General features: G+C 30.4%; 1 protein-coding gene across 1 annotated transcript in view; it reads right to left on the bottom strand.

The window, feature by feature from the left end:
- The window catches only part of LOC148939110 (uncharacterized), a 121,071-nt gene that overhangs the window by 31,479 nt on the left and 63,289 nt on the right, over window positions 1-26,303 (bottom strand). The gene's annotated exons all lie outside the window — the stretch shown is intronic.

Here is a 26,303-nt window from a genome sequence, read left to right as displayed (position 1 = left end):
TTAGGAGGGGTTGACTTATGTTTAACCTTGAGCACGGATATAAAAACTCCGACAATGAATTATTTTATCAGTTCGGAATTGGCATTTGAAATATAATGATGCATTCAAATAAAAGGAATATTGACGAAAGCTACACACAAGAAGTAAGTTATTCTTTTATATTCATAGTGGGTAAAGAAATTAATTCTACTAAATTTTATACAGACCCTATTATAGTTAACAGATTGTTAAATATTTTTTGAACCTGGATCTCCAGAGGCCCAGAGGTCGGTAATACCAAAACCATAGGTTAGGTTAGACTAGCGTACGTACGCACGCTTACGTAGGCTAACCTAACCTAACCTATGGTTTCGGTATTTCTGTGCAATAATGTGGAATTTGACAAAACACTACTGAAATATTCCTACTCTTGCATTTCAAGGAAAGAAATCCAAAACGAATTTTGAAAAATCAAGAGAATGTAATTATGACAAGGTGAACCACGACAAAACACAACTGAAATATTCAAACTCTTGCATTTCAACGAAAGAAATTAAAAATGAACTTTGAAAAAATCACGAGAATGTAACTGTGACAAGGTAAACCATAACAAAACACTACTGAAATACTCTAACTCTTGGATTTCAACGATAGAAATCCAAAAATGAACTTTGAAAAATCAAGAGAATGTAACTGTCAGATGGTTAACCACAACAAAACACTACTTAAATATTACAACTTTGTCATTTAAATGAAAAAATTAAAAATGAACTTTGAAAAATCAAGATAATGTAACCGTGGCAAGGTAAAACATGACAAAACACTACTGAAATATTCCAACTCTTGCATTTCAACGAACTAAATTAAAATGAACTTTGAAAAAATCAAGAGAATGTAACTCTGACAAGGTAAACCATAACAAAACACTACTGAAATATTCCAACTCTTGCATCTCAATGAAAGAAATTCAAAATGAACTTTGAAAAATCATGAGAATGTAACTGTGACAAGTTAAAACCACGACAAAACACTAATGAAATATTCCAACTCTTGCATTTCAATGAAAGAAATTCAAAATGAACTTTGAAAAATTAAGAAAATTTAACTGTGATAAGGTAAACCACGACATAACACTACTTAAATATTCCAACTCTTTAAATTCAATGAAAGAAATCAAAAATGAACTTTAAAATATAAAGAGATTGTTACTGTGACAAGGTGAACCACGACAAAACACTAATGAAATATTCCAACTCTTGCATTTCAAAGTAGTAAATTCACAACGAACTTTGAAAAATCAATAGAATGTAATTGTGAGAATGTAAACCACAACAAAACACTACTGAAATAATCCATCTCTTGCATTTCAATGAAAGAAATTCAAAATAAACTTTGAAAAATCATGAGAATGTAACTGTGACAAGGTAAAACTACGACAAAACACTACTGAAATATTCCAACTCTTGCATTTAAACGAAAGAAATTCAAAATTAACTTTGAAAAATTAAGATAATTTAACTGTGATAAGGTAAACCACGACAAAACACTACTGAAATAATCCAACTCTTGCAATTCAATGAAAGAAATTCAAATTGAACTTTGAAAAATCATGAGAATGTAACTGTGACATGGTAAACCATGACAAAACACTACTGAAATATTCCAACTCTTGCATTTCAAAGAAATAAAGCCAAAATAAACTTTGAAAAATCAAGAGAATATAATTGTGAGATGGTTAACCACGACAAAACACTAGTGAAAGATTCCAACTCATGCAATTCAGTGAAAGAAATCCAAAATAAAATTTGAAAAATCAAGAGAATGTAACTGTGACAGGGTAAACCATGACAAAACACTACTAAAATATTCCAACTGTTGCATTTCACGAAAGAAATTCAAAATGAACTTTGAAAAATCAAGATAATGTAACTGTGACGAAGTAAATCATGACAAAAACACTACTGAATTATTCCATCTCTTGTATTTCAACGAAGGAAATCCAAAATGATCTTTGAAAAATCAATAGAATGTAATTGTGACAAGGTAAATCGCGATTAGACACTACTAAAATATTCCAACTCTTGCATTTGAATTAAAGAAACTCAAAATAAACTTTGAAAAATCAAGAGAATGTAACTGTGACAAGGTAAAGCACAACAAAACACTACTTAAATATTCCAACTCTTGCATTTTAAAGAAAGAAATTCAATATGAACTTTGAAAAATTAAGAGAATGTAACTGTGACAAGGTAAACCATGACAAAACACTACTGAAATATTACAACTCTTGCATTTCATTGAAAGAAATCCAAAATGAACTTTGAAAAATCAAGAGAATGTAATTGTGACAATGTAAACCACAACGAAAACAATAATCCATCTCTTGCATTTCAATGAAAGAAATTCAAAATGAACTTCGAAAAATGATGAGAATGTAACTGTGATAAGGTAAACCAAGACAAAACACTACTGAAATATTCAAACTCTTGCATTTAAACTAAATAAATTCAAAATTAACTTTGAAAAATTAAGAGAATATAACTCTGACAAAGTAAACCATGACAAAACACTACTTAAATAACCCAACTCTTGCATTTAAATGAAATAAATTCAAAATTAACTTTGAAAAATCATGAGTATGTAACTGTGACATGGTAAACCATGAAAAAATACTCGTGAAATATTATTATTATTATTATTATTCATTTATTGAACGTCAAAAAAAGGTACAACAGGTACAGTAGAAGGAGTAATCATTAAAGAAAACAAAAAAGAAAAAAAGAAGAAAAAGAAGGACACAAACACACATTGAAAATTCAAATGAATGACAAAAGAAAACTCTTCATTATATTAATACGAACAGTGACTGTATGCATTACATTAATATAAAAAAAACAATTACGAACACAGTGGTGACCCAGGATGATGAACCATACTTTGAAAACAGGAGACAGGTTCATTAAGGGTAATATTAGGGTCAGATAGCTAATACAATTGAATGATTTTACGGTTTCTTGTCCAAGGGGGCAAATGTAGAAGATATTTAGCAAATCTGAAGAAGATTGATCGTAGGTACTTTTTATCTATAACTGTAAAAAATCTCCAGAAAGGAGCAATTTATAGCAGATGAGGAAGGGCTGTGGCGTTGTAAATGGATGCTAGAATATAACGGCTGAAACGTAGTTTGCTTTTTACGATTACAGCGTAAGAAATGCTAATTTTACGCTAAACGTGAGAAATCAGCAAACGAAGTGTGTGGCCTATAGATGTGCCGATTGGGAGGCCCAGGTATGTAATATGGTCTGAGGGTTTAACAAGAGAACCGTCCATATTTATAAAAGAAGTAGAGGGATTTCGCCAATTGAAAAGGATTACTTCGGATTTCTAAGGATTAAAAGACAGACCGATTTTTGAATATTCATCTTTGAGGATTTTAAAATTCTGCTCAATGCACTGGATCGTACGGCTGAGATTCAGGATGTCATCAGCATAACAAATAAGAGACATATCGATTCTCCCAAGAATGCATGAAGGAAGACACTTTGCCTGTGCTTCCAGGACACTATTATTGAAAAGGATTGGGACACTTTGAAAACTCAAGAAAATGTAACTGTGAGATGGTGAACCACGACAAAACATTACTGAAATATTCTAATTCTTGCATTTCAATGAAATAAATTCAAAATAAACTTTGAAAAATCAAGAGAATGTAACTGTGGCAAGGTAAACCAAGACAAAACACTGCTGGATTATTCGAAGTCTTGCATATCAACGAAAGAAATTAAAAATGAACTTTGAAAAAAACAAGAGAATGTAACTGTGACAAGGTAAACCATAACAAAACACTACTGAAATATTCCAACTCTTGCATTCCACGAAAGAAATTCAAAATGAACTTTTAAAAACTTTGAAAAAATCAAGTGAATGCAACTGTGACAAGGTAAACCATAAAAAAAAACTACTGAAATAGTCAAACTCTTTCATTTCAATAAAGAAATTATAAATTAACTTTTCAAAATCAAGAGAATGTAACTGTGACAACGTAAAGCAAGACAAGACACGACTGAAGTATTCCAACTCTCGCATTTCAACGAAAGAAATACAAAATGAACTTTGAAAAATCAAGAGAATGTAAGAGTGACAAGGTAAACCACAACAAAACGCTACTGAAATAATCCAACTCTTTCATTTCAATGAAAGAAATTCAAAATGATTCTTGAAAAATCATAAGAATGTAACTGTGAAAAATGTAGACCATGGCAAAACACTACTTAAATATTCCAACTCTTGCATTTCAACTAAATAAATTCAAAATTAACTTTGAAAAACTAGGAGAATGTAACTGTGACAAGGTAAACCACGACAAAACACTACTGAAATAATACTACTCTTGCATTTCAATGAAAAAAATTCAAAATGAACTTTGAAAAATCAAGGGAATGTAACTGTGACATGGTAAACCATGACTAAACACTACTTAAATATTTAAACTCTTGCATTTCAACGAAAGAAATAAAAAAAATGAACTTTGAAAAATCAAGAAAATGTAACTTTGAGATGGTAAACCACGACAAAACACTACTGAGATATTCCAACTCTTGCATTTCAATGAAAGAAATTCAAAATGAACTTTAAAAAATCAAGAGAATGTAACTGTGGCAAGGTAAACCATGACAAAACACTACTGAAATATTCCAACTCTTGCATTTCAACGAAAGAAATTAAAAAATGAACTTTGAAAAATCAAAAGAATGTAACTGTGACAAGGTAAACCATAACAAAACACTACTGAAATATTCCAACTCTTGCATTTCAACGATATAAATACAAAAACGAACTTTGAAAAATGAAGTGAATGTAACTGTGACATGGTAAACCAGGACAAAACATTACTGAAATATTCCAACTCTTGCATTTCAAGGAAAGAAATCCAAATTGAACTTTGAAAAATTAAGAGAATGTAATTGTGAAGAGGTAAACCACGATAAAATACTACTGAAATATTCCAACTCTTGCATTTCACAAACGAAATTCAAAATAAACTTTGAAAAATCAAGAGCATGTAACAGTGATATGGTAAACCATGCCAAAACACCACTGAAATATTCCAACTCGTGCATTTCACGAAAAAATTCAAAATCTACTTTGAAAAATCAAGAGAATGTAATTTTGAAAAGGTAAAGCATTACAAAACACTACTGAAATATTCCAACTCTTGCATTTCAACGAAAGAAATCAAAAATGAACTTTGAAAAATCAAGAGAATGTAACAGTAACAAGGTAAAGCACAACAAGACACTACTGAAATATTCCAACTCTTGCATTTGAACGAAAAAAAATTCAAACTGAACTTCAAAAATTCAAGCGAATGTGAAAATCCAAAATCAACTTTGAAAAATCAAGATAATATTACTATGATAAGTTAAACCACGACAAAACACTACTGAAATATTCCAACTCTTGAATTTCAACGAAAGAAATCCAAATTAAACTTTGAAAAATCATGTGAATGTAACTGTGAGAAGGTAAACCATAACAAAACACTACTGAAATATTCCAACTCTTGAATTTCAACGAAAGAAATCCAAATGAACTTTGAAAAATCAAGAGAATGTAACTGTGACAAGGTAAAGCACAACAAGACACTACTGAAATAATCCAACTCTTGCATTTCAGCGAAAGAAATCCAAAAAATGAACTTTGAAAAATCAAGAGAATGTAACTGTGACAATGTAATCCGCGACAAAACACTACTGAAATATTCCAACTCTTGCATTTCAATGAAAGAAATCCAAAATGAACTTTGAAAAATCAAAAGAATGTAACTGTGGCAAGGTAAAGCACAACGAAACACTACTGAAATATTCCAACTCTTTAATTTCAATGAAAGAAATCAAAAATGAACTTTGAAAAATCAAGAGAATGTAACTATGACAAGGTAAAGCACAACAAGACACTACTGAAATATTCCAACTCTTGCATTTCAACGAAAGAAATTCAAAATGAACTTTGAAAAATTAAGAGAATGTAACTGTGATATGGTAAACCACGACAGAACACTACTGAAATATTCTAACTCTTGCATTTCACGAAAGAAATTTTAAAATAAACTTTGAAAAATCAAGAGAATGTAACCGTGACAAGGTAAACCATAACAAAACACTACTGAAATATTCCACTCTTGCATTTCAACGAAAGAAATCAAAAAATAAACTTTGAAAATTTATGGGAATGTAACTCTGATAAGGTAAACCACGACAAAACACTACTGAAATATTCAAACTCTTGCATTTCAACGATAGAAATACAAAAATGAACTTTGAAAAATCATGAGAATGTAACTGTGACAAGGTAAACCACGACAAAACACTACTGAAATATTCCAACTCTTGCATTTCAAGGAAAGAAATCCAAATTGAACTTTGAAAAATCAAGAGAATGTAATTGTGAAGAGGTAAACCACGATAAAAAACTACTGAAATATTCCAACTCTTGCATTTCACAAACGAAATTCAAAATAAACTTTGAAAAATCAAGAGCATGTAACAGTGATATGGTAAACCATGCCAAAACACCACTGAAATATTCCAACTCGTGCATTTCACGAAAAAATTCAAAATCAACTTTGGAAAATCAAGAGAATGTAACTGTGACAAGGTAAAGCATAAAAAAACACTACTGAAATATTCCAACTCTTGCATTTCAACAAAAGAAATCACAAATGAACTTTGAAAAATCAAGAGAATGTAACAGTAACAAGGTAAAGCACAACAAGAAACTACTGAAATATTCCAACTCTTTCGTTTCAACGAAAAAAAATTCAAACTGAACTTCGAAAATTCAAGCGAATGTAAAAATCCAAAATGAACTTTGATAAATCAAGATAATGTTACTGTGACAAGGTAAACCACGACAAAACACTACTGAAATATTCCAACTCTTGCATTTCAAGGAAAGAAATCCAAATTGAACTTTGAAAAATCAAGTAAATGTAACTGTGACAAGGTAAACCATAACAAAACACTACTGAAATATTCCAACTCTTGAATTTCAACGAAAGAAATCCAAATGAACTTTGAAAAATCAAGAGAATGTAACTGTGACAAGGTAAAGCACAACAAGACACTACTGAAATAATCCAACTCTTGCATTTCAACGAAATAAATCCAAAAAATGAACTTTGAAAAATCAAGAGAATGTAACTGTGACAAGGTAAACCGCGACAAAACACTACTGAAATATTCCAACTCTTGCATTTCAAGGAAAGAAATCCAAAATGAACTTTGAAAAATCAAGAGAATGTAACTGTGGCAAGGTAAAGCACAACGAAACACTACTGAAATATTCCAACTCTTTCATTTCAATGAAAGAAATCAAAAATGAACTTTGAAAAATCAAGAGAATGTAACTATGACAAGGTAAAGCACACCAAGACACTACTAAATATTCCAACTCTTGCATTTCAACGAAAGAAATTCAAAATGAACTTTGAAAAATTAAGAGAATGTAACTCTGACATGGTAAACCACGACAGAACACTACTGAAATATTCCAACTCTTGCATTTCGCGAAAGAAATTTCAAAATGAACTTTGAAAAATAAAGAGAATGTAACAGTGACAAGGTAAACCATAACAAAACACTACTGAAATATTCCACTCTTTCATTTCAACGAAAGAAATACAAAATTAAACTTTGAAAATTCAAGGGAATGTAACTGTGACAAGGTAAACCACGACAAAACACTACTGAAATATTCGAACTATTGCATTTCAAGTTAAAAAATCAACAATGAACTTTGAAAAATAAAGAGAATGTAACTGTGACAAGGTAAACCACGACAAAACACTACTGAAAATATTCCAACTCTTGCATTTAAAGGAAAGAAATCCAAAATGAACTTTGAAAAATCAATAGAATGTAACTGGGACAAGGTAAACCACGATAAAACACTACTGAAATATTCCAACTCTTGCATTTCACGAGAGAAATTCAAAATGAACTTTGAAAAATCAAGAGAATGTAACCATGGCAAGGTAAAGCACAACGAAACACTACTGAAATATTCCAACTCTTGCACTTCAACGAAAGAAATCTAAACTGAAATTTAAAAAATCAATAGAATGTAACTGTGACAAGGTAAAGCAAAACAAGACACTACTGAAATATTCTAAATCTTTTATTCCAACGAAAAAAATCCAAACTGAACTTTTAAAAATTAAGAAAATGTAACTCTGACAAGGTAAACAACGACGCAACACTACTGAAATATTCAAACTCTTGCATTTCGAGAAAGAAATTTTAAAAAGAAGTTTGAAAAATAAAGAGAATGTAACTGTAACAAGGTAAACCACGACAAAATACTACTCAAATATTCGAACTTTTCCATTTCAAGGGAAAAAATCAAAAATGTACTTTGAAAAATCAAGAGAATGTAACTGTGACAATATAAACCACGACAAAACACTACTGAAATATTCCAACTCTTGCATTTCAAGGAAAGAAATCCAAAATGAACTTTGAAAAATCAATAGAATGTAACTGGGACAAGGTAAACCATGACAAAACACTACTGAAATATTCCAACTCTTGCATTTCAACGAAAGAAATTAAAAACTGAACTTTGAAAAATCAAAAGAATGTAACTGTGACAAGGTAAACCACAACAAAACACTACTGAAATATTCCAACTCTTGCATTTCAACGATAGAAATACAAAAATGAACATTGAAAAATCATGAGAATGTAACTGCGACAAGGTAAACCACGACAAAACACTACTGAAATATACCAACTCTTGCATTTCAAGGAAAGAAATCCAAAATGAACTTTGAAAAATCAAGAGAATGTAACTGTGACAAGGTAAACCACTACAAAACACTATTGAAATATTCCAACTCTTGCATTTAATGGAAAGAAATCCAAAATGAACTTTGAAAGATCAAGATAATGTAACTGTGAAAAGGTAAACCACGAAAAAACACTACTGAAATATTCCAACTCTTACATTTCACGAAAAAAATTCAAAATAAAGTTTGAAAAATCAAGAGCATGTAACAGTGATATGGTAAACCATGCCAAAACATCACTGAAATATTCCAACTCTTGCATTTCACGAAAAAAATTCAAAATCAACTTTGAAAAATTAAGAGAATGTAACTGTGACAAGGTAAACCACGACAAAACACTACTGAAATATTCCAACTCTTGCATTTCAACGAAAGAAATCCCAAATGAACTTTGAAAAATCAAGAGAATTTAACAGTGACAAGGTAAAGCACAACAAGAAACTACTGAAATATTCCAACTCTTTCATTTCAACTAAAAAAATTCAAACTGAACTTCAAAAATTCAAGCGAATGTAAAAATCCAAAATGAACTTTGATAAATCAAGAGAATGTTACTGTGACAAGGTAAACCACGACAAAACACTACTGAAATATTCCAATTCTTGCATTTCAATGAAAGAAATCCAAAATGAACTTTGAAAAATCAAGAGAATGTAACTGTGAGAAGGTAAACCATAACAAAACACTACTGAAATATTCCAACTCTTGAATTTCAACGAAAGAAATCCAAAATGAACTTTAAAAAATCAATAGGAATGTAACTGTGAGATGGTAAAGCACAATAAAAAACTACTTAAATAATACAACCCTTGCATTTCAACGAAAGAAATTAAAAACGAACTTTGAAAAACTAAGAGAATGTATCTGCTACATGGTAAACAACGAAGAAAAACTACTGAAATATTCCAACTCTTGCATTTCACGAAGGAAATCCAAAATGAGCTTTGAAAAATCAATAGAATGTAACCATGACAAGGTTAACCATAACAAAACACTACTGAAATATTCAAACTCTTGCATTTCAACGAAAGAAATCCAAAAAATGAACTTTGAAAAATCAAGAGAATGTAACAGTAACAAGGTAAAGCACAACAAGAAACTACTGAAATAGTCCAACTCTTGCATTTCAGCGAAAAAAATTCAAACAGAACTTCAAAAATTCAAGCGAATGTGAAAATCCAAAATGAACTTTGAAAAATCAAGAAAATGTAGCTGTGAGAAGGTAAACCACAACAAAACACTACTGAAAGATTCCAACTCTTGCATTTCAAGGAAAGAAATCCAAAATGAACTTTGAAAAATCAAGAAAATGTAACTGTGAGAATTTAAACCATAACAAAACACTACTGAAATATTCCAACTATTACATTTCAACTAAATAAATCCAAAATAAACTTTGAAAAATCAAGAGGAATGTAACTGTGACAAGGTAAAGCACAACAAGACACTACTGAAATAATCCAACTCTTGCATTTCAACGAAAGAAATTCAAAATGAACTTTGAAAAATTAAGAGAATGTATCTGTGACATGGTAAACCACGACGAAACACTACTGAAATTTTCCAACTCTTGCATTTCACGAACGAAATTCAAAATGAACTTTGAAAAATCAATAGAATGTAACCGTGACAAGTTTAACCATAACAAAACACTACTGAAATATTCAAACTCTTGCATTTCAACGAAAGAAATAACAAAACTGAACTTTTATAAATCAAGAGAATATTACAGTAACAGTAAAAACCACGACAAAACACTACTGAAATATTCGAACTCTTGCATTACAAGGAAAGAAATCCAAAATAAACTTCGAAAATTCGATAGAATGTAACGGGGACAAGGAAAACCACGATTAAACACTACTGAAGTATTCCAAATCTTGTATTTCACGACATAAATTCAAAATGAACTTTGAAAATCAATAGTATTTAACTTCGGCAAGGTAAAGTACAACGAAACACTACTGAAATATTCCAACTCTTGCATTTCAACGAAAGAAATCCAAAATGAACTTTGAAAAATCAAGACAATGTAACTGTGACAAGGTAAAGCACAACAAGACACTACTAAAATATTCCAACTCTTGCATTTCAACGAAAGAAATTCAATATGAACTTTGAAAAATTAAGAAAATGGTGACATGGTTAACCACGACAAAACACTACTGAAATATTCAAACTTTTGCATTTCAAGGGAGAAAATCAACAATGAACTTTAAAAAATAAAGAGAATGTAACTGTGACAAGGTAAACCACGACAAAACACTACTGAAATATTCCAACTCTTGCATTTCAAGGAAAGAAATCCAAAATGAACTTTGAAAAATCAATAGAATGTAACTGTGGCAAGGTAAACCATGACAAAACACTACTGAAATATTCCAACTCTTGCATTTCAACGAAAGAAATTAAAAACTGAACTTTGAAAAATCAAAAGAATTTAACTGTGACAAGGTAAACCATAACAAAACACTACTGAAATATTCCAAGTCTTGCATTTCAACGAAAGAAATCCAAAAATGAACTTTGAAAAATCAAGAAAATGTATCTGTGACATGGTAAACAACGACAGACCACTACTGAAATATTCCAACTTTTTCATTTCACGAAATAAATTTCAAAATGAACTTTGAAAAATCAAGAGAATGTAACTGAGACAAGGTAAACCACGACAAAACACTACTGAAATATTATAACTTTTGCATTTCAAGGGAAGAAATACACACTGAACACTGAAAAATCAAGAGAATGTAACTATGACAAGGTAAACCATGACAAAACACTGCTGAAATATTCGATCTCTTGCATTTCAATGAAAGAAATCCAAAATGAAATTTGAAAAATCAAGAGAATGTAACTGTGAGAAGGTAAACCATAACAAAACTCTAATGAAATATTCAAACTCTTGCATTTCAACGAAATAAATCCAAATGAACTTAGAAAAATCAAGAAAATGTAACCGTGACAAGGTTAACCATAACAAAACACTACTGAAATATTCAAACTCTTGCATTTCAACGAGAGAAATCCAAAATGAACTTTGAAAAATCAATAGAATGTAACTGGGACAAGGTAAACCACGATAAAACACTACTGAAATATTACAACTCTTGCATTTCACGAAAGAAATTCAAAATGAACTTTGAAAAATCAAGAGAATGTAACTTCGGCAAGGTAAAGCACAACGAAACACTACTGAAATATTCCAACTCTTGTATTTCAACAAAAGAAATTCAAAATGAACTTTGAAAAATCAAGAAAATGTAACTGTGACAAGGTAAACCATAACACAACACTACTGAAATATTCCACTCTTGCATTTCAACAAAAGAAATTCAAAATGAACTTTGAAAAATTAAGAAAATGTATATCTGACATGGTAAACCACGACAGACCACTACTGAAATTTTCCAACTCTTGTATTCCAACGAAAGAAATTCAAAATAAACTTTTAAAAAATAAGAGAATTTAACTGTGACATTGTAAACCACTACAAAACACTACTGAAATATTCAAACTCTTGCACTTCACGAAAGAAATTTCAAAATGAACTTTGAAAAATCAAGAGAATGTAACCGTGACAAGGTAAACCATAACAAAACACTACTGAAATATTCCACTCTTGCATTTCAACAAAAGAAATCCAAAACTGAACTTTGAAAATTCAAGAGAATGTAACTGTGACAAGGTAAACCACGACAAAACAGTACTGAAATATTCGAACTCTTGCATTTCAAGGAAAGAAATCCAAAATTAATTTTGAAAAATAAAGAGAATGTAACTGTGACAAGGTAAACAACGACAAAACACTAATTAAATATTCCAACTCTTGCATTTCAATAAAAAAAAATCCAAAATGAACTTTAAAAAATCAATAGAATGTAACTGGGACAAGGTAAACCACGATTAAACACTACTGAAATATTCCAACTCTTGTATTTCACGAAAGAAATTCAAAATGAACTTTGAGAATCAAGAGTATGTAACTGTGGCAAGGTAAAGCACAACAAAACACTACTGAAATATTCCAAATCTTGCATTTCAACGAAAAAAATCCAAACTGAACTTTAAAAAATCAAGAGAATTTAACTGTGACAAGGTAAAGTATAACAAGACACTATTGATATATTCCAACTCTTGCATTTCAACAAAAAAAAATTCAAAATGAACTTTGAAAAATTAAGAGAATGTAACTGTGACAAGTTAAACCACGACAAAATACTACTCAAATATTCGAACTTTTGCATTTCAAGGAACAAAATCTACAATGAACTTTGAAAATTCAAAAGAATGTAACTGTGACAAGGTAAACCACGACAAAACACTACTGAAATATTCCAACTCTTGCATATCAAAGCAAGAGATCCAAAATGAACTTTGAAAAATCAATCGAATGTAACTGGGACAAGGTAAACCACGATAAAACACTACTGAAATATTGCAAATCTTGCATTTCAACGAAAGAAATCCCAAATGAACTTTGAAAAATCAAGAGAATGTAACAGTGACAAGGTAAAGCACAACAAGAAACTACTGAAATATTCCAACTCTTGCATTTCAACGAAAAAAATTCAAACTGAACTTCGAAAATTCAAGCGAATTTAAAAATCCAAAATGAACTTTGATAAATCAAGAGAATGTTACTGTGACAAGGTAAACCACGACAAAACACTACTGAAATATTCCAACTCTTGCATTTCAAGGAAACAAATCCAAAATGAACTTTGAAAAATCAAGAGAATGTAACTGTGAGAAGGTAAACCATAACAAAACACTACTGAAATATTCAAACTCTTGAATTTAAACGAAAGAAATCCAAATGAACTTTGAAAAATCAAGAGAATGTAACTGTGACAAGGTAAAGCACAATAAGACACTACTGAAATAATCCAACTCTTGCATTTCAACGAAAGAAATTCAAAATGAACTTTGAAAAATTAAGAAAATGTAACTGTGACATGGTAAACCACGACGAACCACTACTGAAATATTACAACTCTTGCATTTCACGAAAGAAATTCAAAATGAACATTGAAAAATCAAGATAATGTAACTTCGGCAAGGTAAAGCACAACGAAACACTACTGAAATATTCCAACTCGTTCATTTCAAGTAAAGAAATCCAAAATGAAATTTTAAAAATCAAGAAAATGTAACTGTGACAAGTTAAACCATAACACAACACTACTGAAATATTCCAATCTTGCATTTCAACAAAAGAAATTCAAAATGAACTTTGAAAAATTAAGAAAATGTATATCTGACATGGTAAACCACGACAGACCACTACTGAAATTTTCCAACTCTTGCATTTCAACGAAAGAAATTCAAAATGAACTTTAAAAAATCAAGAGAATGTAACTGTGACATGGTAAACCACGACAGAACACTACTGATATATTCCAACTATTGCATTTCGCGAAATAAATTTTAAAACGAACTTTGAAAAATGAAGAGAATGTAACCGTGACAAGGTAAACCATAACAAAACACTACTGAAATATTCCACTCTTGCATTTCAACAAAAGAAATCCAAAAATGAACTTTGAAAAATCAAGAGAATGTAACTGTGACAAGGTAAACCACGACAAAACACTACTGAAATATTCGAACTCTTGCATTTCAAGGTAAAAAATCCACAATGTACTTTGAAAAATAAAGAGAATGTAACTGTGACAAGGTAAAACACGACAAAATACTACTGAAATATTCCAACTCTTGCATTTCAAGAAAAGAAATCCAAAATAAACTTTGAAAAATCAATAGAATGTAACTGGGACAAGGTAAACCACGATAAAACACTACTGAAATATTGCAAATCTTGCATTTCAACGAAAGAAATCCAAAATGAACTTTGAAAAATCAAGAGAATGTAACAGTGACAAGGTAAAGCACAACAAGAAACTACTGAAATATTCCAACTCTTGCATTTCAACGAAAAAAATTCAAACTGAACATCGAAAATTCAAGCGAATGTAAATATCCAAAATGAACTTTGATCAATCAAGAGAATGTTACTGTGACAAGGTAAACCACGACAAAACACTACTGAAATATTCCAACTCTTGCATTTCAAGGAAACAAATCCAAAATGAACTTTGAAAAATCAAGAGAATGTAACTGTGAGAAGGTAAACCATAACAAAACACTACTGAAATATTCAAACTCTTGAATTTAAACGAAAGAAATCCAAATGAACTTTGAAAAATCAAGAGAATGTAACTGTGACAAGGTAAAGCACAACAAGACACTACTGAAATAATCCAACTCTTGCATTTCAACGAAAGATATTCAAAATGAACTTTGAAAAATTAAGAGAATGTAACTGTGACATGATAAACCACGGCGAAACACTACTGAAATATTACAACTCTTGCATTTCACGAAAGAAATTCAAAATGAACTTTAAAAAATCAAGAGAATGTAACTTCGGCAAGGTAAAGCACAACGAAACACTACTGAAATATTCCAACTCTTGCATTTCAACGAAAGAAATCCAAACTGAACTTTGAAAAATCAAGAAAATGTAACTGTGACAAGGTAAACCATAACAAAACACTACTGAAATATTCCACTCTTGCATTTCAACAAAAGAAATTAAAAATGAACTTTGAAAAATTAAGAAAATGTATCTGTGACATGGTAAACCACGACAGACCACTACTGAAATTTTCCAACTCTTGCATTTCAACGAAAGAAATTCAAAATGAACTTTGAAAAATTAAGAAAATGTAACTGTGACATGGTAAACCACGACAGACCACTACTGAAATATTCCAACTCTTGCATTTCACGAAAGAAATTTCAAAATGAACTTCGAAAAATGAAGAGAATGTAACCGTGACAAGGTAAACCATAACAAAACACTACTGAAATATTCCACTCTTGCATTTCAACAAAAGAAATCCAAAAATGAACTTTGAAAAATCAAGAAAATGTAACTGTGACAAGGTAAACTACGACAAAACACTACTGAAATATTCGAACTCTTGCATTTCAAGGGAAAAAATCCATAATTTATTTTGAAAAATAATGAGAATGTAACTGTGACAAGGTAAACCACGACAAAATACTACTGAAATATTCCAACTCTTGCATTTCAAGGAAAACAATCCAAAATGAACTTTGAAAAATCAATAGAATGTAACGGGGACAAGGTAAACCACTATAAAACACTACTGAAATATTCCAAATCTTGCATTTCAACGAAAGAAATCCCAAATGAACTTTGAAAAATCAAGAGAATGTAACAGTGACAAGGTAAAGCACAACAAGAAACTACTGAAATATTCCAACTCTTGCATTTCAACTAAAAAAATTCAAACTGAACATCGAAAATTCAAGCGAATGTAAAAATCCAAAATGAACTTTGATCAATCAAGAGAATGTTACTGTGACAAGGTAAACCACGACAAAACAATACTGAAATATTCCAACTCTTGCATTTCACGAAAGAAATTTCAAAACGAACTTAGAAAAATCAAGAGAATGTAACCGTGACAAGGTAAACCATAACAAAACACTACTCAAATATTCCATTCTTTCATTTCAACAAAAGAAATCCAAAACTGAACTTTGAAAAATCAAGAAAATGTAACTGTGACAAGGTAAACTACGACAAAACACTACTGAAATATTCGAACTCTTGCATTTCAAGGGATAAAATCCACAATGAATTTTGAAAAATAAAGAGAATGTAACCGTGACAAGGTAAACCACAACAAAACAATTCTTAAAAATTCCAACTCTTGCATTTCAACAAAATAAATCAAAAAATAAACTTTGAAAAATCAAGGAAATGTAGCTGTGACAAGGTAAACTACGACAATATACTACTGAAATATTCGAACTTTTGCATTTCAAGGGGAAAAATCCACAATGTGCTTTAAAAAATAAAGAGAATGTAACTATGACAAGTTAAACCACGACAAAACACTACTGAAATATTCCATCTCTTGCATTTCAATGAAAGAAATCCAAAATGAACTTTGAAAAATCAATAGAATGTAACTGGGACAAGGTAAACCACGATAAAACACTACTGAAATATTCCAACTCTTGCATTTCACGAGAGAAATTCAAAATGAACTTTGAAAAATCAAGAGAATGTAACCATGGCAAGGTAAAGCACAACGAAACACTACTGAAATATTCCAACTCTTGCACTTCAACGAAAGAAATCTAAACTGAACTTTGAAAAATCAAGAGAATGTAACTGTGACAAGGTAAAGCACAACAAGACACTATTGAAATATTCCAAATCTTGTATTCCAACGAAAAAAATCCAAACTGAACTTTTAAAAATTAATAAAATGTAACTCTGACAAGGTAAACAACGACGGAACACTTCTGAAATGTTCCAACTCTTGAATTTCGCGAAATAAATTTTAAAAAGAAGTTTGAAAAATCAAGAGAATGTAACTGTGACAAGGTAAACCACGACAAAACACTACTGAAATATTCGAACTTTTGCATTTCAAGGTAAAAAATCAACAATGAACTTTAAAAAATAAAGAGAATGTAACTATGACAAGGTAAACCACGATAAAACACTACTGAAATATTCCATCTCTTGCATTTCAATGAAAGAAATTCAAAATGAAGTTTGAAAAATCAATAGAATGTAACATGGACAAGGTAAACCACGACAAAACACTACTGAAATATTCCAACTCTTGCATTTCAACGAAAGAAATTAAAAACTGAACTTTGAAAAATCAATAGAATTTAACTGTGACAAGGTAAACCATAACAAAACACTACTGAAATATTCCAAGTCTTGCATTTCAACGATAGAAATCCAAAAATGAACATTGAAAAATCATGAGAATGTAACTGCGACAAGGTAAACCACGACAAAACACTACTGAAATATACCAACTCTTGCATTTCAAGGAAAGAAATCCAAAATGAACTTTGAAAAATCAAGAGAATGTAACTGTGACAAGGTAAACCACTACAAAACACTATTGAAATATTCCAACTCTTGCATTTAATGGAAAGAAATCCAAAATGAACTTTGAAAGATCAAGATAATGTAATTGTGAAAAGGTAAACCACGAAAAAACACTACTGAAATATTCCAACTCTTGCATTTCACGAACGAAATTCAATATGAACTTTGAAAATCAAGAGAATGTAACTGTGATATGGTAAACCATGCCAAAACACCACTGAAATATTCCAACTCTTGCATTTCACGAAAAAAATTCAAAATCAACTTTGAAAAATCAAGAGAATGTAACTGTGACAAGGTAAAGCACAACAAAACACTACTGAAATATTCCAACTCTTGCATTTCAACGAAATAAATCCCAAATGAACTTTTAAAAATTAAGAGAATTTAACAGTGACAAGTTAAAGCACTACAAGAAACTACTGGAATAGTCCAACTCTTGCATTTCAACTAAAAAAATACAAACAGAACTTCAAAAATTCAAGATAATGTAAAAATACAAAATGAAATTTGAAAAATCAAGAGAATATTACTGTGAGAAGGTAAACCACTACAAAACACTACTGAAATATTCCAACTCTTGAATTTCAACGAAAGAAATCAAAAATGAAATTTGGAAAATCAAGAGAATGTAACTGTGAAAAGGTAAACCATGACAAAACACTATTGAAATATTCCAACTCTTGCATTTCATCGAAAGAAATCCAAATGAGCTTTGAAAAATTAAGAAAATGTAACCGTGAGAAGGTAAACCATAACAAAACACTACTTAAATATTCAAACTCTTGCATTTCAACGAAATAAATCAAAAAAATGAACTTTGAAAAATCAAGAAAATGTAACTGTGACAAGGTAAACCGCGACAAAACACTACTGAAATATTCCAACTCTTGCATTTCAAGGAGAGAAATCCAAAATGAACTTTGAAAAATCAATAGAATGTAACTGGGACAAGGTAAACCACGATAAAACACTACTGAAATATTACAACTCTTGCATTTCACGAAAGAAATTCAAAATGCACTACTGAAATATTCCAACTCTTGCATTTCAAGGAGAGAAATCCAAAATGAACTTTGAAAAATCAATAGAATGTAACTGGGACAAGGTAAACCACGATAAAACACTACTGAAGTATTACAACTCTTGCATTTCACGAAATAAATTCAAAATGAACTTTGAAAAATAAAGAGAATGTAACTTCGGCAAGGTAAAGCACAACGAAACACTACTGAAATATTCCAACTCTTGTATTTCAACAAAAGAAATCCAAAATGAACTTTGAAAAATCAAGAAAATGTAACTGTGACAAGGTAAACCATAACACAACACTACTGAAATATTCCACTCTTGCATTTCAACAAAAGAAATTCAAAATGAACTTTGAAAAATTAAGAAAATGTATATCTGACATGGTAAACCACGACAGACCACTACTGAAATTTTCCAACTCTTGCATTTCAACGAAAGAAATTCAAAATGAACTTTGAAAAATTAAGAAAATGTAACTGTGACATGGTAAACCACGACAGAACACTACTGAAATATTCAAACTCTTGCACTTCACGAAAGAAATTTCAAAATGAACTTTGAAAAATCAAGAGAATTTAACCGTGACAAGGTAAACCATAACAAAACACTACTGAAATATTCCATTCTTGCATTTCAACGAAATAAATCCAAAACTAAACTTTGAAAAATAAAGAGAATGTAACTGTGACAAGGTAAACCACGACAAAACACTACTGAAATATTCGAACTCTTGCATTTCAAGGAAATAAATCCAAAATTAACTTTGAAAAATCAAGAGAATGTAACTGTGACAAGTTAAACCACGACATAACACTACTGAAATATTCCAACTCTTGCATTTCAAGAAAAAAAATCCAAAATGAACTTTGAAAAATCAATAGAATGTAACTGGGACAAGGTAAACCACGATAAAACACTACTGAAATATTCCAACTCTTGTATTGCACGTAAAAATTCAAAATGAACTTTAAAAATCAAGAGAATGTAACTGTGGCAAGGTAAAGCACAACTAAACACTACTGAAATATTCCAACTCTTGCATTTCAACGAAAGAAATCCAAAGTGAAATTGAAAAAATCAAGAGAATGTAACTGTGACAAGGTAAAGCATAACAAGACACTATTGATATATTCCAACTCTTGCATTTCAACCAAAAAAATTTCAAAATGAAGTTTGAAAAATCAAGAGAATGTAACTGTGACAAGGTAAACCACTACAAAACACTACTCAAATATTCCAACTCTTGCATTTCAAGTAACTAAATCTAAAATGAACTTTGAAAATTCAAAAGAATGTAACTGTGACAAGGTAAACCAAGACAAAACACTACTGAAATATTCCAACTCTTGCATATCAAAGCAAAAGATCCAAAATGAACTTTGAAAAATCAATAGAATGTAACTGGGACAAGGTAAACCACGATAAAACACTACTGAAATATTGAAAATCTTGCATTTCAACGAAAGAAATCCCAAATGAACTTTGAAAAATCAAGATAATTTAACAGTGACAAGGTAAAGCACAACAAGAAACTACTGAAATATTCCAACTCTTGCATTTCAGCGAAAAAAATTCAAACAGAACTTCAAAAATTCAAGCGAATGTGAAAATCCAAAATGAACTTTGATAAATCAAGAAAATGTTGCTGTGACAAGGTAAACCACGACAAAACAGAAAATGTAACTGTGACAAGGTAAACCATAACAAAACACTACTGAAATATTCCACTCTTGCATTTCAACAAAAGAAATTCAAAATGAACTTTGAAAAATTAAGAAAATGTATCTGTGACATGGTAAACCACGACAGACCACTACTTAAATATTCCAACTCTTGCATTTCAACTAAAAAAATTCAAAATAACTTTGAAAAATTAAGAGAATATAACTCTGACATGGTAAACAACGACAGAACACTACTGATATGTTCTAACTCATGCATGTCGCGAAATAAATTATAAAATGAAATTTGAAAAATCAAGATAATGTTACTGTGACAAGGTAAACCATAACAAAACACTACTGAAAAATTCCACTCTTGCATTTGAACAAAAGAAATCCAAAACTAAACTTTGAAAATTCAAGGGAATGTAACTGTGACAAGGTAAACTACGACAAAACACTACTGAAATATTTGAACTCTTGCATTTCAAGTGAAAAAATCCATAATTTATTTTGAAAAATAATGAGAATGTAACTGTGACAAGGTAAACCACGACAAAACACTACTGAAATATTCCAACTCTTGCATTTCAAGGAACTAAATCCAAAATGAACTTTGAAAAATCAATCGAATGTAACTGGGACAATGTAAAGCAAGATAAAACACTACTTAAATATTCAAACTCTTTCATTTAAATGAAAGAAATCAAAACTGAAATTTTAAAAATCACTATAATTTAACTGTGAAAAGGTAAAGCACAAAAAGAAACTACTGAAATATTCCATCTCTTGCATTTCAGGGAAAAAAATACAAACTGAACTTCGAAAATTCAAGAGAATGTAAATATCCAAAATCAACTTTGATAAATCAAGGGAATGTTACTGTGACAAGGTAAACCACGACAAAACAATACTGAAATATTCCAACTCTTGCATTTCACGAAAGAAATTTCAAAATGAACTTCGAAAAATGAAGAGAATGTAACCGTGACAATGTAAACCATAACAAAACACTACTGAAATATTCCACTCTTGCATTTCAACAAAAGAAATCCAAAAATGAACTTTGAAAAATCAAGAAAATGTAACTGTGACAAGGTAAACTACGACAAAACACTACTGAAATATTCGAACTCTTGCATTTCAAGGGAAAAAATCCACAATGAACTTTGAAAAATCAAGAGAATGTAACTGTGACAAGGTAAACCACGACAAAACACTACTGAAATATTCCACTCTTGCATTTCAACGAAATAAATCCAAAAATTAACTTTTAAAAATCAAGAAAATGTAGCTGTGACAAGTTAAACCACGACAAAACACTACTGAAATATTCGAACTCTTTCATTTCAAGTTAAAAAATCCACAATGAACATTGAAAAATAAAGAGAATGTAACTATGACAATGTAAACCACGACAAAACACTACTGAAAATATTCCAACTCTTGCATTTAAAGGAAAGAAATCCAAAATGAACTTTGAAAAATCAATAGAATGTAACTGGGACAAGGTAAACCACGATAAAACACTACTGAAATATTCCAACTCTTGCATTTCACGAGAGAAATTCAAAATGAACTTTGAAAAATCAAGAGAATGTAACCATGGCAAGGTAAAGCACAACGAAACACTACTGAAATATTCCAACTCTTGCACTTCAACGAAAGAAATCTAAACTGAACTTTGAAAAATCAAGAGAATGTAACTCTGACAAGGTAAAGTACAACCAGACACTACTGAAATATTCCAAATCTTGTATTCCAACGAAAAAAATCAAAACTGAACTTTTAAAAATTCAGAAAATTTAACTCTGACAAGGTAAACCACTAAGCAAAACTACTGATATAATCAAACTCTTGCATTTCGCGAAATAAATTTTAAAAAGAAGTTTGAAAAATAAAGAGAATGTAACTGTGACAAGGTAAACCACGACAAAATACTACTCAAATATTCGAACTTTTGCATTTCAAGGAAAAAAATCTACAATGAACTTTAAAAAATAAAGAGAATGTAACTGTGACAAGGTAAACCACGACAAAACACTACTGAAATATTCCAACTCTTGCATATCAAGGAAAGAAATCCAAAATGAACTTTGAAAAATCAATAGAATGTAACTTGGACAAGGTAAACCATGACAAAACACTACTGAAATATTCCAACTCTTGCATTTCAACGAAAGAAATTAAAAACTGAACTTTGAAAAATCAAAAGAATTTAACTGTGACAAGGTAAACCATAACAAAACACTACTGAAATATTCCAAGTCTTGCATTTCAACGATAGAAATCCAAAAATGAACATTGAAAAATCATGAGAATGTAACTGCGACAAGGTAAACCACGACAAAACACTACTGAAATATACCAACTCTTGCATTTCAAGGAAAGAAATCCAAAATGAACTTTGAAAAATCAAGAGAATGTAACTGTGACAAGGTAAACCACTACAAAACACTATTGAAATATTCCAACTCTTGCATTTAATGGAAAGAAATCCAAAATGAACTTTGAAAGATCAAGATAATGTAATTGTGAAAAGGTAAACCACGAAAAAACACTACTGAAATATTCCAACTCTTGCATTTCACGAACGAAATTCAATATGAACTTTGAAAAATCAAGAGCATGTAACAGTGATATGGTAAACCATGCCAAAACACCACTGAAATATTCCAACTCTTGCATTTCACGAAAAAAATTCAAAATCAACTTTGAAAAATTAAGAGAATGTAACTGTGACAAGGTAAAGCACGACAAAACACTACTGAAATATTGCAAATCTTGCATTTCAACAAAAGAAATCCCAAATGAACTTTGAAAAATTAAGAGAATGTAACAGTGACAAGGTAAAGCACAACAAGAAACTACTGGAATATTCCAACTCTTGCATTTCAGGGAAAAAAATTCAAACAGAACTTCGAAAATTCAAGCGAATGTGAAAATCCAAAATCAACTTTGATAAATCAAGATAATGTTACTGTGACAAGGTAAACCACGACAAAACACTACTGAAATATTCCAACTCTTACATTGCAACGAAAGAAATCAAAAATGAAATTTGGAAAATCAAGAGAATGTAACTGTGAAAAGGTAAACCATGACAAAACACTACTGAAATATTCCAACTCTTGCATTTCATCGAAAGAAATCCAAATGAACTTTGAAAAATTAAGAAAATGTAACCGTGAGAAGGTAAACCATAACAAAACACTACTGAAATATTCAAACTCTTGCATTTCAACGAAAGAAATCCAAAAAATGAACTTTGAAAAATCAAGAAAATGTAACTGTGACAAGGTAAACCGCGACAAAACAATACTGAAATATTCCAACTCTTGCATTTCAAGGAGAGAAATCCAAAATGAACTTTGAAAAATCAATAGAATGTAACTGGGACAAGGTAAACCACGATAAAACACTACTGAAATATTACAACTCTTGCATTTCACGAAAGAAATTCAAAATGAACTTTGAAAAATCAAGAAAATGTAACTGTGACAAGGTAAACCATAACACAACACTACTGAAATATTCCACTCTTGCATTTCAACAAAAGAAATTCAAAAAAAATACATTAAGAAAATGTATATCTGACATGGTAAACCACGACAGACCACTACTGAAATTTTCCAACTCTTGCATTTCAACGAAAGAAATTCAAAATGAACTTTGAAAAATTAAGAAAATGTAACTGTGACATGGTAAACCACGACAGAACACTACTGAAATATTCAAACTCTTGCACTTCACGAAATAAATTTCAAAATGAACTTTGAAAAATCAAGAGAATGTAACCGTGACAAGGTAAACCATAACAAAACACTACTGAAATATTCCACTCTTGCATTTCAACAAAAGAAATCCAAAAATGAACTTTGAAAAATCAAGAGAATGTAACTGTGACAAGGTAAACTACGACAAAACAGTACTGAAATATTCGAACTCTTGCATTTCAAGGAAAGAAATCCAAAATTAACTTTTAAAAATCAAGAGAATTTAACTGTGACAAGGTAAAAAACGACAAAACACTACTTAAATATTCCAACTCTTGCATTTAAATAAAAAAAAATCCAAAATGAACTTTGAAAAATCAATAGAATGTAACTGTGACAAGGTAAACCTCGATAAAACACTACTGAAATATTCCAACTCTTGTATTGCACGAAAGAAATTCAAAATGAACATTTAAAATCAAAAGAATGTAACTGTGGCAAGGTAAAGCACAACGAAACACTACTGAAATATTCCAACTCTTGCATTTCAAAGAAAGAAATCCAAACTGAACTTTAAAAAATCAAGAGAATTTAACTGTGACAATGTAAAGTATAACAAGACACTATTGATATATTCCAACTCTTGCATTTCAACAACAAAAAATTCAAAATGAACTTTGAAAAATTAAGAGAATGTAACTGTGACAAGGTAAACCACGACAAAACACTACTTAAATATTCGAACTATTGAATTTCAATGGAAAAAATCCACAATGAACTTTGAAAAATCAAGAGAATGTAACTGTGACAAGGTAAACCACGACAAAACACTGCTTAAATATTCGAACTCTTCCATTTCAATGAAATAAATCCAAAATGAACTTTGAAAAATCAATCGAATGTAACTGGGACAAGGTAAACCACGATAAAACACTCCTGAAATATTCCAACTCTTGCATTTCAATGAAATAAATCAAAAATAAAATTTTAAAAATCAAGAGAATGTAGCAGTAAAAAGGTAAAGCACTACAAGAAACTACTGAAATATTCCATCTCTTGTATTTCAACGAAAAAAATTCAAACAAAACTTTAAAAATTCAAGCGAATGTGAATATCCAAAATGAACTATGATAAATCAAGAAAATGTTGCTGTGACAAGGTAAACCACGAAAAAACAATACTGAAATATTCCAACTCTTGCATTTCAAGGAAACAAATCCAAAATGAACTTTGAAAAATCAAGGGAATGTAACTGTGAGAAGGTAAACCATAACAAAACACTACTGAAATATTCAAACTCTTGAATTTAAACGAAAGAAATCCAAATGAACTTTGAAAAATCAAGAGAATATAACTGTGACAAGGTAAAGCACAATAAGACACTACTGAAATAATCCAACTCTTGCATTTCAACGAAAGAAATTCAAAATGAACTTTGAAAAATTAAGAGAATGTATCTGTGACATGGTAAACCACGACGAAACACTACTGAAATATTACAACTCTTGCATTTCACGAAAGATTTCAAAATGAACTTTGAAAAATCAAGAGAATGTAACCGTGACAAGGTTAACCATAACAAAACACTACTGAAATATTCCAACTCTTGCATTTCAACGAAAGAAATCCAAAAATGAACTTTGAAAAATTAAGAGAATGTAACTCTGACAAGGTAAACCACGACATAACACTACTGAAATATTCCAACTCTTGCATTTCAATAAATAAATTTCAAAATGAAGTTTTAAAAATCAAGAGAATGTAACTGTGACAAGGTAAACCACGACAAAACACTACTCAAATATTCGAACTTTTGCATTTCAAGGAACAAAATCCACAATGAACTTTGAAAATTCAAGAGAATGTAACTGTGACAAGGTAAACCACGACAAAACACTACTGAAATATTCCAACTCTTCCATTTCAAGGGAAGAAATCCAAAATGAAATTTGAAAAATCAAGAGAATGTAACTGTGAGAAGGTAAACCATAACAAAACACTACTGAAATATTCCAACTCTTGAATTTCAACGAAATAAATCCAAATGAGCTTTGAAAAATTAAGAGAATGTTACCTTGACAAGGTTAACCATAACAAAACACTACTGAAAT

This window comes from Artemia sp. Qi Xiang Cuo, unplaced genomic scaffold, assembly GCF_049724085.1.
Source record: "Artemia sp. Qi Xiang Cuo unplaced genomic scaffold, ASM4972408v1 HiC_scaffold_22, whole genome shotgun sequence".
In the NCBI taxonomy this organism is placed as follows: Eukaryota; Metazoa; Arthropoda; class Branchiopoda; order Anostraca; family Artemiidae; genus Artemia; species Artemia sp. Qi Xiang Cuo.
The sequence above is the reverse complement of the archived record's forward strand: the minus strand, read 5'-3'. Positions and strand labels throughout refer to the sequence as shown.